The sequence below is a fragment of the Pseudoliparis swirei genome, chromosome 14 (assembly GCF_029220125.1).
Source record: "Pseudoliparis swirei isolate HS2019 ecotype Mariana Trench chromosome 14, NWPU_hadal_v1, whole genome shotgun sequence".
Classification (NCBI taxonomy): domain Eukaryota; kingdom Metazoa; phylum Chordata; class Actinopteri; order Perciformes; family Liparidae; genus Pseudoliparis; species Pseudoliparis swirei.
In genome coordinates, this window is record NC_079401.1 from 4,225,006 (window position 1) to 4,238,831 (window position 13,826).

At 40.8% G+C, this 13,826-nt stretch overlaps 2 long non-coding RNA genes across 3 annotated transcripts in view; one reads left to right on the top strand and one right to left on the bottom strand.

Moving 5' to 3' along the window:
* LOC130204453 (uncharacterized) overlaps positions 1 to 5,792 on the top strand; it is a 5,854-nt gene extending 62 nt beyond the window's left edge. Inside the window, exons 1-3 of the long non-coding RNA XR_008833663.1 lie at positions 1 to 5,210; positions 5,396 to 5,462; positions 5,578 to 5,792. The exon at positions 1 to 5,210 is cut by the window's left edge and continues 62 nt beyond it. This is a non-coding gene — a long non-coding RNA (uncharacterized LOC130204453). The remainder of the gene's footprint in view (positions 5,211 to 5,395; positions 5,463 to 5,577) is intronic.
* Positions 5,793 to 5,859: 67 nt separating this feature from the next.
* Positions 5,860 to 8,830, bottom strand: LOC130204452 (uncharacterized). Of its 2 annotated transcripts, none has more exons than XR_008833662.1 (4): positions 8,530 to 8,830; positions 6,825 to 8,092; positions 6,063 to 6,404; positions 5,860 to 5,990 (listed from the first exon to the last, which is right to left on the bottom strand). It is a non-coding gene; the product is annotated as an uncharacterized LOC130204452 (long non-coding RNA). The 2 variants fall into 2 exon arrangements; XR_008833661.1 differs by lacking the exon at positions 8,530 to 8,830 and having other exon boundaries at positions 6,063 to 6,215; positions 6,325 to 6,404; positions 6,825 to 7,475.
* Between the last annotated feature and the right edge of the window lie 4,996 nt (positions 8,831 to 13,826).

A 13,826-nucleotide genomic window follows, 5' to 3' on the forward strand; every position in this document is an offset into this window, starting at 1 on the left:
GTTGTTTTTTGTACATTTGTAGCAAACATATTTTATATCTCCGACCTAGGAAGAGGCCGTTATATTATATTCACACATAAACTCAGGATAACCCTATTTTCAGCTTTGTAATAAAATAATGAAGATGCCTTGCTTTCTTTAATTTTGAATCTTTTTCTTCCTCTAATCACTTTTCGTTCTTGGCTGCTGCCTCTTTCTCGTTCCCCCTGCTCTCCATCTCTCTGCCTTCCTCTATCAGTGTCAATGTCCGGCAGTCCACAAAAAGACAGTTTCCAACAACGGATGAACCATCAACATCTTCCCACAGTTGTGGAGTTTTTTTGGCTGAAATCCCAAATGCAAAACAGTGAAGAATCGGTCGGCTGTCGCCTGCAGATGTAAACTAACTCCTAGCGGTGAAGCTTTATTTATTTTTAATTTATTCACCTCACTCATCCCTTATCATGTTTTTGTCTATTGATATTTTGATTATTATTTTCTTTTCTCTCTTGGTTTTCTATCATCTTCTTCCCTTCTCCATCTCTCTCTGTCTTGCTCCATCGCTCTCCCCTGTCACCGCTCCTCCTCCTCCTCACTTCTCTCTCTCCATCTCCCTAAACATTTCAAAAGAATGAATTACTTCGGGCTGTCACTTGGCCCTGGCCAAGAATTCATTTTTGTGGGTCAAGTGTTTCAAACTGTCATCTCTGACAGGAACCATCTCATACAATAACTACATGGATGGACCTTGACTTGAAGTGCTTTCGTGTGTCCCCCCCCTCCCCCACCCCCCACCCCCTCCAATTCCCTGATCATATGCATGCTAAAAAGATCTTGGCTGTGTTGGTACAGAGAGGGAGGGATAGAGAGATGGCAGACAAGTGGAGAGCCGTGAATTTTTTTTTTAGGAATAATAGAATCCTTTGAAGAGACCTGGAAGCCTTTTATTAACTATTTGAACAACGCTGCAATCCAACAGGAGATCTAGGAGACCCCCCCCCCTCCTTTCTCATTTTGTATTTGTATTTTTTTTCTGTATGTAATTATGTATGCATGCTTCCACATCTCAATTCGTACTATATTTAAATGTCCCTTAAGATGCTGTTATCGTGGTTGTTTGTTGTGCATTTGAAATCTTTGTATATGTTGACATGGTGCTACAGTTACACCTCCAAACGACTGCATGTGAAGTTCTGTACACACCAACTTCTTGGAGGTGGTATTATTCTTCATTCCTGTGTTTGCAAAATCAATAAAAAAGATTTAAAATATTGGAATAATCATAGATTCAGCTCGACCAAGTGCAAAGTTACACGAGGACTGAAAACGTATCACGGGCCCCGGCCGACTGAATCGTGGATGAATGAAGTCGCTCGCCGCAACACTCGGCTGTGCTGAGGCCCCCGAACACAACTCATGAAAGACGAGGAAAACGCATAAAACGGTACGATCCCAAAAAGCGTGCCAAGAGGTAAAGACGGCCTTGTATGTGTGCATGTGTGTGTGTGTGTGTGTGTGTGTTCTGGGGACAGCGGGGCTCCAATGGCATTGGGTTTGAGCAGACAATCTATTTACAGTGTGCTCCGGGGAGCTGATAAACAAATGTTGAGTAATTTCAGCCAGGAGTAATTACCCTTGCCGCTGACAAGGAGAGTGTGTTAGCATTCCCCTTCACCCTCGGCCCTGTCCAGAAGGCTTCGAGCTTGTACACACACACACACACACACACAATAGAGAACTTCCTCGTTAAAGTGTGGCGTTTGTCCAGCAGTCGATACCGCAAACACCTCCCCAGCCGACCAGTTTTTTGAGAAGCCGACGAAATATTTCCGCCCGCTCGGAAAACTCTCGGTCGGCTCGGCAACCTACTGACGACGACTTGGCTTTTTAAAAACATTTTATTGGTCTAAAATTACCATGTCAACTGGCTATTTGTAAAACACTCTGGTTTCAAATACAAAAAGAGTGCACTGCCATCGCGGTTCCAGAGTGTGTGTGTGCCTCCGAGCCCAGGATCAACATTTAGAGACGGCTGGTTGATGCCAGTTTCATACCTAATATGAAGCTATATTTAGCGTAGCTCAATCAAATAAAACAAAGCAGATCGGTGACCCCCCTCAACCCTTCCACGTCTGCTTGCGTACGCATTAAAAATAATGAGACGACTTATCAATTGCAGTCTGATCTCAAGGAATTGTGAGCCGGCACCACAGAAATAATTCCTGGAAAGTCAGAGACAGTTCTTTATGGGGGGCATAAAGTTCGGGGGGGGATGGTGGACGTGAACCCAAACCACGATCTTCTCTTCCCAAACCCAACTGAGGAGTTTTGTTGTTCTTGAGCTGAGAAGAGGTCATGATAGTAATTTTATATCATTCCGTGATATCTTGTTTTTTTTTATTGATATCATCTTCTTATTTGAGTAATATCTTGACATTTTCTTTTTAACTCAAGCTAGTCCCCCCTCCCCCATTATGCTAAGCTACGCTAATGGATGAGATCTTGCTGGATATAAATGATGCAGATGCACGTGATACACTTTCTGTAAGCCGGCAGTTCGGCTCACCTTCATCAGGACTCCGTGCGGTCATCAACAGATCACGTTATCGAATAAAACAAACAGGCAATCAAAGTCACACTCAGTGCAAACATTGTTTTTACATTTTAATGATTTGCGAGACCTAATTACAGGATTGAAATGTAACCAACAAACGAGCAAATTAATGTTCACCGTAACCTTTTGGGAGGCGAGCGGGCCCGATGCACCGGCTTCATCCCACCTGATCGATTATGATCTCTTGGCTTCAAGAGGAATGGATTCCCATGCAAATTTTATCCGGATCGATGCCCATCCCCTGCAGAATCGATGAAAAATAGCTTTTCCACACCTCCGTTGTATGATTAGGAGATGAGATGGAGACGAGTGGAGAAATAATCCCAATAGTTTGTATAAAATCAAAACAATGGAAAGGCTTGAAATGTAACAGCGAAAGGAGGAGACAAAATATGTCAAAATAAAAGTCAAAGTATAGTATGCCAAAATATGTCAAGAATAAAGGTCATAGTATAGAATGCCAAAATATGTCAAAAATAAAAGTCATAGTATAGAATGCCAAAATGTCAAAAATATAGGTCATAGTATAGTATGCCAAAATATGTCAAAAATAAAAGTCATAGTATAGTATGCCAAAATATGTCAAAATAAAAGTCATAGTATAGTCTGCCAAAATATGTCAAAATAAAAGTCATAGTATAGTATGCCAAAATATGTCAAAAATAAAAGTCAGTATAGTATGCCAAAATATGCCAAAATAAAAGTCATAGTATAGTATGCCAAAATATGTCAAAAATATAGGTCATAGTATAGTATGCCAAAATAAAAGGTCATAGTTTAGTATGCCAAAATATGTCAAAAATAGAAGTTATAGTATAGTATATTTTGGCATACTATACTATGACCTTTATTTTGGCATACTATACTAATATAGAAAAATGCCCGTCTCAGTTCCTGTTACATGTCAGTGGTGCGTGTTCTCCCCTCCCTCTTTGTTTTCCCTTCACTTGCCACCTGTACAGGCCAATCTGACCGCACCTGGGTTCCAGAGGGCAAGCCGGCCAATCGGCTGAGTGCTTTCAAAGGAGTGGAGGGGTGGCTTTGGCTTGTGTAATGTTTACACTGATACTGCTAGGTGTGCAGGTTTGCGGTGAGAGGTTGAGGACAGTCGGTGAGTTCAGGGTACCCTGTACATGTGTGCATTCACGTAGGTAGTGTGTGTCTAGAAACATTAGACTCTTGGTTGCTGCTCCCTCTGGATTGTTTTGACCATAACTTTGCTAGAGAAGCAAGTGAAGCCATTTTGTTTGTTGGAGGTATTCCGCCAGGCACAACCACAACTGTCCCAATCTCTCCCACTTCATGGGACCTTATCCCCTGGACCAAGAAGTGGACGTAACAGTTCCTGAAAAGTAATTTGCATGAAAACACTCAAACAATGACGCGGTTATCAAATATAGTTGGCAAGAAAATGAAATATTGAGCTGCTTTGAGTGAGTGGGGCTTGAGTAATTATTATTTGTATTGTTATTGATTACTTTGTATGTGTGTGTTAGACATTGTTTTACTCGCATCATTACGCAGAAACATTCTGATTTAAAATGGGGAAATGCTTTTGTCAAATGATGTACTATACGCACAATACTCCACGTGGTTATTTCATGTAGACTTTACGTTGTCTTGTCTCTCGTGCTTTTCCCCTCGGGTCGTTTATTGTCACTTTTAGAAAAGCCAAGAATTGTTGTTAAAATTGTTCATTGAGACCGAATTCTGCCCACAACTTGTTGAATATGAGGATTTCCTGCTTGGCTTTACTTTACCTCTCTTGTAAATGTAATCTCTTGTGTTTCAGACTGTTACAAAGACGCTTCTTTAAGCTCTGGGAAAAGTGAGATGTGCGTCTTTGATTGACGTCTAACTTTGTTAAGTTACAGCCGGTTAAGAATAAACTATAAGGCCGGGTTTGTTGCTTCTACCTATACCTTTTCAGTCTCTCTTTTGTATTTGATTAACTGAATAAAATACACAAACAAAATGTTAATGCACATTATACACACACACACATAGTTTAACCACAACAAGCTTACAATGAATGTGTTTTAAATGTTTATTTGTTGTGACTCCACTAGCAGTGTATCAAATAAACATTAAGGTTATATAGTTAACCTTGAATTGGTATACATTGTTAAATTCTTGCCCTGAAAAAGTTGATAATCTGGAAGATCCATTCCAGGGGTTTGAAGTAGTTTTGGGTCGGGATACCCGATAAGGAGTGAAAAAGCTGTTTTATTTTGCTTTGTTGCTCCCTCACAAACGATTGAGCTCTTTTTATACCCCTGGTGACTAATTGGACCGAACCAATACCATCTATAGAGGTGAGTTTATCCATCGCAAAATGTACGCTAATATATTTACACGCTTTTGCTAACTCCCCAAATATCCATATTAATTTACAGCCACATTTAGATTTCCTATCACTGAAGTAAATTATAAATCCATAGTTTTACTTTCATAAACACAGCAACACATGGCTTCACTTCCCCCTACCGATTCCTTCAGTTGGTATTTCCCAGACCTATAAAGTGGTGGTCATGGACTCTGGGAAGTCATTTGCCAGATCACCCTGGGGAGAGGAGACCTGTTCCAGAGAGCCCTGGGAGGAAGACACCTGTAACAGGTAAGTTGTTGCAATACACACACTGTGTCTGCAGCCACAATCCCTGCATTTTCTGTTTATTAGCAGAAGGCTAATTGCCATTAGCAATGGCCCACTATGTGCGGTTGTAAGAGTCGCGTCGAGACTCCGCTGCAACTACTGTCTATATTTGCAAGGTGTTTAAAAAAAACTTTATTTGTCTGCAGGATCTAAAGAGTGGGAGTGCGTTGTTACATTCAACCCCATGTATTAATTTACACTTCCCTGGACCAGGTAAGTTGTTGCAATGTTTTATGTAGTCACAATCCCTAAAGTGGAGCTGTTACAGCCACAAGTCTGCTGTATATCTTTTCCCTAAGTGTGTTTTTACTAACCATTTATTTTCTAGGTACCTGGATCACAGATGTGTGCAGCTTGCTGAGGGACATTGAGCTGATTTCCAAGATCTAAAGTTGTATCTGTTTTTTTGGGCAGGTGAGAGACTAGGAGTCTCATGTATAGAAAGTCTTGTTTCAGAACAAGGTCGAAGGCAACTGTCACGCTCTTTTTGCTGATGACAGCAAAAACTAAGTCAAACTTTTTTTTCTGGTTCGTTTTTTTTATGCTTTATGAGAAGCTTATTGAGGTGTGTTGTGTACAAAAGATGAAATGCATTAAATTGAGACTTGAGTTCAAAAGTAACAATGAATTTTATTACATACAAATGAAACATTTCAAAAATATGCAGATTTTACAGTGAATCACATTTCCACTGCAACCAGGTATAGCTGTCTGCGGTTCCATCAGGATGCTGGTCCCCATCTGTGACAGGAAAAGTTTGAGTTTTTAAAAAAATGAAACAAGAATGTGATGTTTCCTGTGTGGCAGCCTTACCTTGATGAACTTCACTGGCAGATAGCTTTCCTGGTCTCATGAGGTGGTGGCAGGATCAAACTGGATGACCTGCAACAAAAATAAAACAATTAATGACACTAACAAACTTACCATTTGGACATCTAGGTTTTGGGATGCTGAACTTCTTGGAAGCTGTGAACAGAACAAAAATGCACTTCAAATTTAATATGAACAAGAGAAATTAAGCAATCATTAATATCTTCAGTGTGTTAGACTGAAATTCATTAGGTTTTCCACTCACCACATTCCAAAAACCATGTGTAGGTAACTTGGCCCTCCAAACAGGTATTTTTGTCCATCTCTGTATTTCACTCCAACAGCCTGCATGACATGGTTATTTTTATTAGCTTTTGCACATTCATTGTCCACCTTGACTTCATTTAACAAACATTAGTGTGCGTGTTCTGAATATTACTACTAGAATGGGAGTAGAAATAACAATCTCAAATGAATACAAATTACTCTCAGAGGAAAATAATGTTGACTCTTTTCTAGGCTCACAATCACCTGAGAAAAGAGTAACACGCGTGCCAAAAAGGTGGGGTCTGAGACAAATAAGGTTTAGGATTTATTAAAAGGCTCCAGTCAAAGATGGCCGGTGCATTACTCCACCTCCTTTCAGGTCTGCACCTGGGAGAGAACAAATAATCACTCAAACATGCACCATAACGTTAGTGAGAATATTAGGCATAATATGGAACAAGAAACGTATTGCACATTATGTCATCCTGCAGTAGCTACCTTTGTCCCGGAGAGTCTCGACGCACTCCTCCGTCCTCTCACCGCCACGTTGAGTCAGCTCGACGTCCATCGGCGAGTTCCAGACCAACAGCTGCACACCGTCTGTGATCCAGGGACATAGAATATAGATGGTGTGTGAGTGGTGGCGTAAAGGAACTTGTGTATGGATGTATGGTTGGAGAGTGTATGTCTGAGCCCATGGGTACTCCAACGGTAATGCCAAGAATTAGAAAATGCAAGTTTTTTCCCCATGTGGCTGCAGACATACAGTGTGTGGTGTGTGGTGTGGTGTGTGTGTATTGCAACTACTTATCTGGTTCAGGTGTCTTCCTCCCATGGATCTCTGGAACAGGTCTTCTCTCTCCATGGATATCTGCCAAAATAGTTCCCAAGGTCCGTGACCACCGCTTTATAGGTCTGGGAAATACCAACTGAAGGAATCGGTAGGGGGAAGTGAAGACATGTGTTGCTGTGTTTATTAAAGTAAAACTATGGATTTATAATTTACTTCAGTTATAGGAAGTCTAAATGTGGCTGTAAATTAATATGGATATTTTGGGGGTTAGTAAAAGCGTGTAAATATATGAGCGTACATTTTGCGATGGATAAACTGACCTCTAGATGGTATTGGTTCGGTCCAATTAGTCACCAGGTGTATAAAAAGAGCTCAATCGTTGGTGAGACAGCAGGAGCAGCAGGAGCAGCAGCAGCAGGAGCCAGAGGAGCAGGAGGAGCCAGAGCAGGAGGAGCCAGAGCAGGAGCCGGAGCAGGAGCCAGAGGAGCAGGAGCCGGAGGAGGAGCCGGAGCTGGCGCAGCAGCAGCTGGAGGAGGAGGAGCCGCCGCAGGAGCCGCCACCACAAACCCCTGGAATGGATCTTCCAGATTATCAACTTTTTCAGGGCAAGAATTTAACAATGTATACCAATTCAAGGTTAACTATATAACCTTAATGTTTATTTGATACACTGCTAGTGGAGTCACAACAAATAAACATTTAAAACACATTCATTGTAAGCTTGTTGTGTTAAAGTGGTTAAACTATGTGTGTGTGTATAATGTGGATAAACATTTTGTTTGTGTATTTTATTCAGTTAATCAAATACAATATTATTCTATACAAAAGAGAAAGACTGAAAAGGAATAGATAGAAGCAACAAACCCGGCCTTATAGTTTATTCTTAACCGGCTGTAACTTAACAAAGTTAAACGTCAATCAAAGACGCACATCTCACTTTTCCCAGAGCTTAAAGAAGCGTCTTTGTAACAGTCTGAAACACAAGAGATTACATTTACAAGAGAAGTAAAGCCAAGCAGGAAATCCTCATTCAACAAGTTGTGGGCAGAATTCGGTCTCGATGAACAACTTTAAAAACAATTCTTGGCTTTTCTAAAAGTGACAAACGACCCGAGGTGAAAAGTACGAGAGACAAGACAACATAAAGTCTACATGAAATAACCACGTGGAGTATTGTGCGTATAGTAGATCATTTGACAAAAGCATTTCCCCATTTTAAATCAGAATGTTTCTGCGGAATGATGCGAGTAAAACAATGTCTACATGCGCGCATACACATACAAAGTAATCAATAACAATACAAATAATAATTACTCAAGCCCCCCTCACTCAAAGCAGCTCAATATTTCATTTTCTTGCCAACTATATTTGATAACCGCGTCATTGTTTGAGTGTTTTCATGCAAATTACTTTTCAGGAACTGTTACGTCCACTTCTTGGTCCAGGGGATAAGGTCCCATGAAGTGGGAGAGATTGGGACAGTTGTGGTTGTGCCTGGTGGAATACCTCCAACAAACAAAATGGCTTCACTTGCTTCTCTAGCAAAGTTATTGTCAAAACAATCCAGAGGGAGCAGCAACCAAGAGTCTAATGTTTCTAGACACACACTACCTACGTGAATGCACACATGTACAGGGTACCCTGAACTCACCGACTGTCCTCAACCTCTCACCGCAAACCTGCACACCTAGCAGTATCAGTGTAAACATTACACAAAGCCACCCCTCCACTCCTTTGAAAGCACTCAGCCGATTGGCCGGCTTGCCCTCTGGAACCCAGGTGCGGTCAGATTGGCCTGTACAGGTGGCAAGTGAAGGGAAAACAAAGAGGGAGGGGAGAACACGCACCACTGACACGTAACAGGAACTGAGACGGGCATTTTTTCTATATCAGTATAGTATGCCAAAATATGTCAAACTAAAGGTCATAGTATAGTATGCCGAAATATGTCAAAATAAAAGGTAATAGTATAGTATGCTTTTATTTAAATATGTCAAGTCATAGTATAGTCTGCCAAAATAAAGGTCATAGTATAGTATGCCAAAATATGTCAAAATAAAAGTCATTGTATACTTTGTGGCTTTTTGTTTTTTGAATACTTCATACTAATATATGACTTGACTTTTGACAATAAATTTCATTACTTTTATTTATTTTATTTTGCACACTATCGGCATACTATGACTTATGACACATTCTTTAAACCTTTATTGCTTTAGACCTGCATTTTTCAACATTCTATACTTATGACCTTTTATTTTTATTTACATACTATACTATGACTTTTATTTTGACATATTTTGGCATACTATACTATGACTTTTATTTTTGACATATTTCGGCATACTATACTATGACTTTTATTTTTGACATATTTCGGCATACTATACTATGACTTTTATTTTTGACATATTTCGGCATACTATACTATGACTTTAATTTTGACATATTTCGGCATACTATACTATGACTTTTATTTTTAACATATTTTGGCATACTATACTATGACCTTTTATTTTGACATATTTTGGCATACTACACTATGACTTTTATTTTTGACATATTTCGGCATACTACACTGACTTTTATTTGACATATTTTGGCATACTATACTATGACTTTTATTTTTGACATATTTCGGCATACTATACTATGACCTTTTATTTTGACATATTTTGGCATACAAAACTATGACCTATATTTTGCCATACTATACTATGACCTTTATTTTGACATATCTTGGCGTACTATATGTAACCTGAGGCTCAATTTCAAGATTTAATTTCTAAAGTCTATGATGTTGTCTCCAGGTTCGGCTATGGAGCTCAAGTCGTGTGTGCAAAACACAAAATCAAATGGTTGAGTTTCAGGGCTTTTACTGAACATAAAAATAAATCAAGTACACATATTTATAATGAAAAGAAACTTTGTTACAGTGGGCAGTTGTGTTCATCCAACTCGTGGGTAGCTCGCCATCTTCATCGGATACAAAGTTTGTATCTCAAAAACGTGACCTGTACACAAGGTCACATAAAACAGTGAATTCAAAACACAAACAAATGTTAACAGCAGTCTTTGGCTCTCTTCGAAGGCGGTCGCATTTTCTCTCCCTCTCCTCCCCATGACCTTCCCTTCCCTGCTTGGCTTCTCTCGTCATGTCTTGTCTTGTTTTATACTTGAGAGACTCTCTCCTCATCGCTCTTCGAACTAAAAACCATGGACCGATCAACTGATCATCTGATCAACTGGTCTCTCAACGCACTGACACCGCCTTCTCGACGAGAAGCTTGGGTTTGGGGGAACCTGCCCGTCCTGCCGGGACGTTGCAGCTGGTTACACGATGGACGTGTCGTGTGCCTAGCAGCCTTTCCGTGGAGGACGAGATGACATCTACCTATTCGAACTATGATTACAGGATTTCTGCTGTTTGGATTTGGCGTTGCCCTGGTTTATCGGAAAATTAAGGAAACGGTGACAGCCGTTAAAAGCCCCTAAGGCTGCCCGACGAAATTGGATCGATTTGAAAATGGGAGGAAAGTGGTGGAATAGTAGGTGCGCAAATTGGATGTAGCTGCTGGAAGACCAAACAATCCCAATCTTATCTGCTGGCTCCCTCAACCAGAACGGGCCTTGGCCAAGGCCGTTACTGGAACAACAACTCCTGAAGATCGCTGAAGTGAGAACCTCTCATTCCTTCCCCTATCCACAGACACCTGTGGTTGTTTTCTCCCAGGACCTTTCAAGGCTATCTCCATGGCAACGACCATCTTGGACTGAGAACTCTGTCTGTTGTGGCCTGGCCGAGGGCGACATACCAGACCACGCACACACAAACTTTCAATAATACTGATTTGCATTCACTAGCCCCCTACCCCCATCCCACGCCTTCGCCTGCTTCTTACCCCCAGTGTGACCGGACGGGGCTGTGGCTGGCGCTGCTGTGATGGCGCGGACCGGCTGGCTGCTTGTCGGTGCTGGTTACCTTCTGCCCCAATGGATGGGCTTAGATCACCCAGTTGTTGGATTACCTCCTCCCCTTCCTACTCGTTGCAAGTCATGTCTAAAATGTATGTGCTTATGTGCTAAGGTGTTTTTTTCCTGCTCCCACACTGTACCCCTCTCGGGGCATAGTCGGGGGGTTGGTGTTTTTTCTCGCCTTCTTCCCTCATGTTATGCTGTAATCTTTCATCCACCCTTTCTTGTAATTTCGATGCTTTTGTACCTGTACTCTGGCAAACGACAAATAAATATATCAATCAATCAATCAAAAGCGCTGACATAGTCAGGGAATACAAAGGAAAAGGATAAAGCCATGTAATATAACAAAATGGAGGTCTAACATTTACACAAAATATTCTCAGCACATTGCACAGTCTACAACACAAAATTACCTTAAAAGTAATGGAGGTAGACTCGCGCTGCACTCACCGCTGTCTGCACCCAAACGAAACAGGAAGTGACCTCCCTTGACCCGGATATTTATCACTCGGGTCCTGGATTGGCCAATTAAAAGTTGTTCCTCCCTGAGCCAATCAGTGGGTTACATATACTATGACTTATATTTTGACATATTTTGGCATACTATACTGACTTTTATTTTTACATATTTTGGCATACTATACTATGACTTTTCTCCTCAAGGTTTCTTCCCTTTTTTCAGTGTACAGATTTTAATGTTCTTTATAACTTAATTTTAATGTTTTTTATTACTTACTTTTAATATCTTTTATTACTTAATTTTAACAGTATTTATTACTTACTTTTAATGTTTTAAATCACTTACTTTTAATATTATGCATTACTTTATTTAAATGTTTTAAATGACTTACTTTTAATAGTATGCATTGCTGTATTTTAATGTTTTAAATGACTTACTTTTAATAGTATGCATTACTTTATTTTAATGTTTTAAATGACTTACTTTTAATAGTATGCATTACTTTATTTTAATGTTTTAAATGACTTACTTTTAATAGTATGCATTACTTTATTTTAATGTTTTTTATAACTTACTTTTAATCGTATGTATTACTTACGAGCATGATGTGTGTCATTTAAGGACGTAAAACCCTCAAACTGATAACGTTACTATTTTACGCTCCGCTAGTTTTCCGCGTGGCGCGCTCCGGCATCTCAATCATACGTTGAGAAAGAGCTTTGCTCATCAAAACCTGCGCCACTCGTCTCAGCTGGGAATGGAGCTGAGGTCGTCGGAGGAAAAGTCACATTTTGCCGAACAATTTCAATGTCAAACTTCTCTGCTGTGTCCTCCACATCCTACGCGGAGGGGAGGCACGCGCGACATCTCCCACGTTCCAAAAATAGACCGCGTCATTTGCATTTTAACTCACTACACGCTCAATTGATGTCTTGTGCCGGTATATGGTTCTGCAGAAGGCATTGCGTACTTCTTTGTCCTCTTTGAACAACTTTCCCCCCCCAGCTGAAATATTATGCCGGGCTCCGTTAAGCGCCATTGTGTTGCCTTGGCCGAGGACCGCGGGAAGTTGTGCTTGGCACCGGGCCCAGAAGCAAGGTGAGGACAAACACTCCCAACAAACACTCACTGACATCCACAAATCTACCGACGCGTACCTGCTACATAGGACACATCGCTAGTGTGTGTGTGTGTGTGTGTGGACGAGCAGGTTCACCTTTCATCTGTGCCGAGATCGGGAAAGGCTTCACTCTGCACGGGCTCCCTTAATGCTCCCTTAATTCATTTGTGCTCCAGATTCACTTGACTGCCGGGATAACCCGGGAATGATAATGAAGTGGAGGGGGAGAGAAAGAGATGGAGGGAGGGAGGGAGGACATGGAAACATCACAGCACATGGCTCCCTCCTATCTCCCCGTTGAATGGATTTAGGGCTTTCCACCAAGTCTTTTAAGAGAAGATGGATCTTATTAGCGCTGATTGCTCGTCATAGGACGTCTTCTGCCTTCGGGAACCCACCCTACTTAACCCTTTAACAGATGCACAGGGATTGTAGCATGACTGGAATTGGGGTTTGATACAATTTTATCAAATATGAATCTGGTATTGACTCCACTTATTACATTTGGGTCCTTTGAAATGCCTCCAATTTACTGTATTCGACCCCGTTCTGATCCTGTTAAGTTCCTGTTTTCTACAATATAAGTGTATGGCAACTGTAGTATGGCTCAGGTGTGGTATTAGTGGGTAATTTACACTTGGCTACGTTTCGGGTAATACTGTGGTCAAGGTTTAAAATAAGACTCACGTCAACCCGACCTACACACCGCTCCTTCCTGCCTCGCGGCGTAAAGGGCGAACGACTAAATGCATTGGCACCAGACGTTGGCATTGGATGTAAACTCATACTGGGTCGGCAGAAGCCGAGCTAACACATTCTAAATACGAGTTTAATGACCTTTTGTTGGCTTGTAAATTAAATGTTCATTGCGCACCAGGTGTAGCCGACTCACTTTTATAAAACTTGAAATCTGGGTAAATAGCAAACTAGCATTTATCCAGCACCGAGCTAACTAATACGAATCCAGCATCTAGCTGACTAACATTATTCTAGCATCGAGCTAACTAGCATTTATCCAGCACCTAGCTAACTAATACGAATCCAGCATCTAGCTAACTAACATTATTCTAGCATCTAGATAACTAGCATTAATACAACACCTATTAAATTAGCATAATATCTTCATTATTCTCTTTATTATTGTATTTG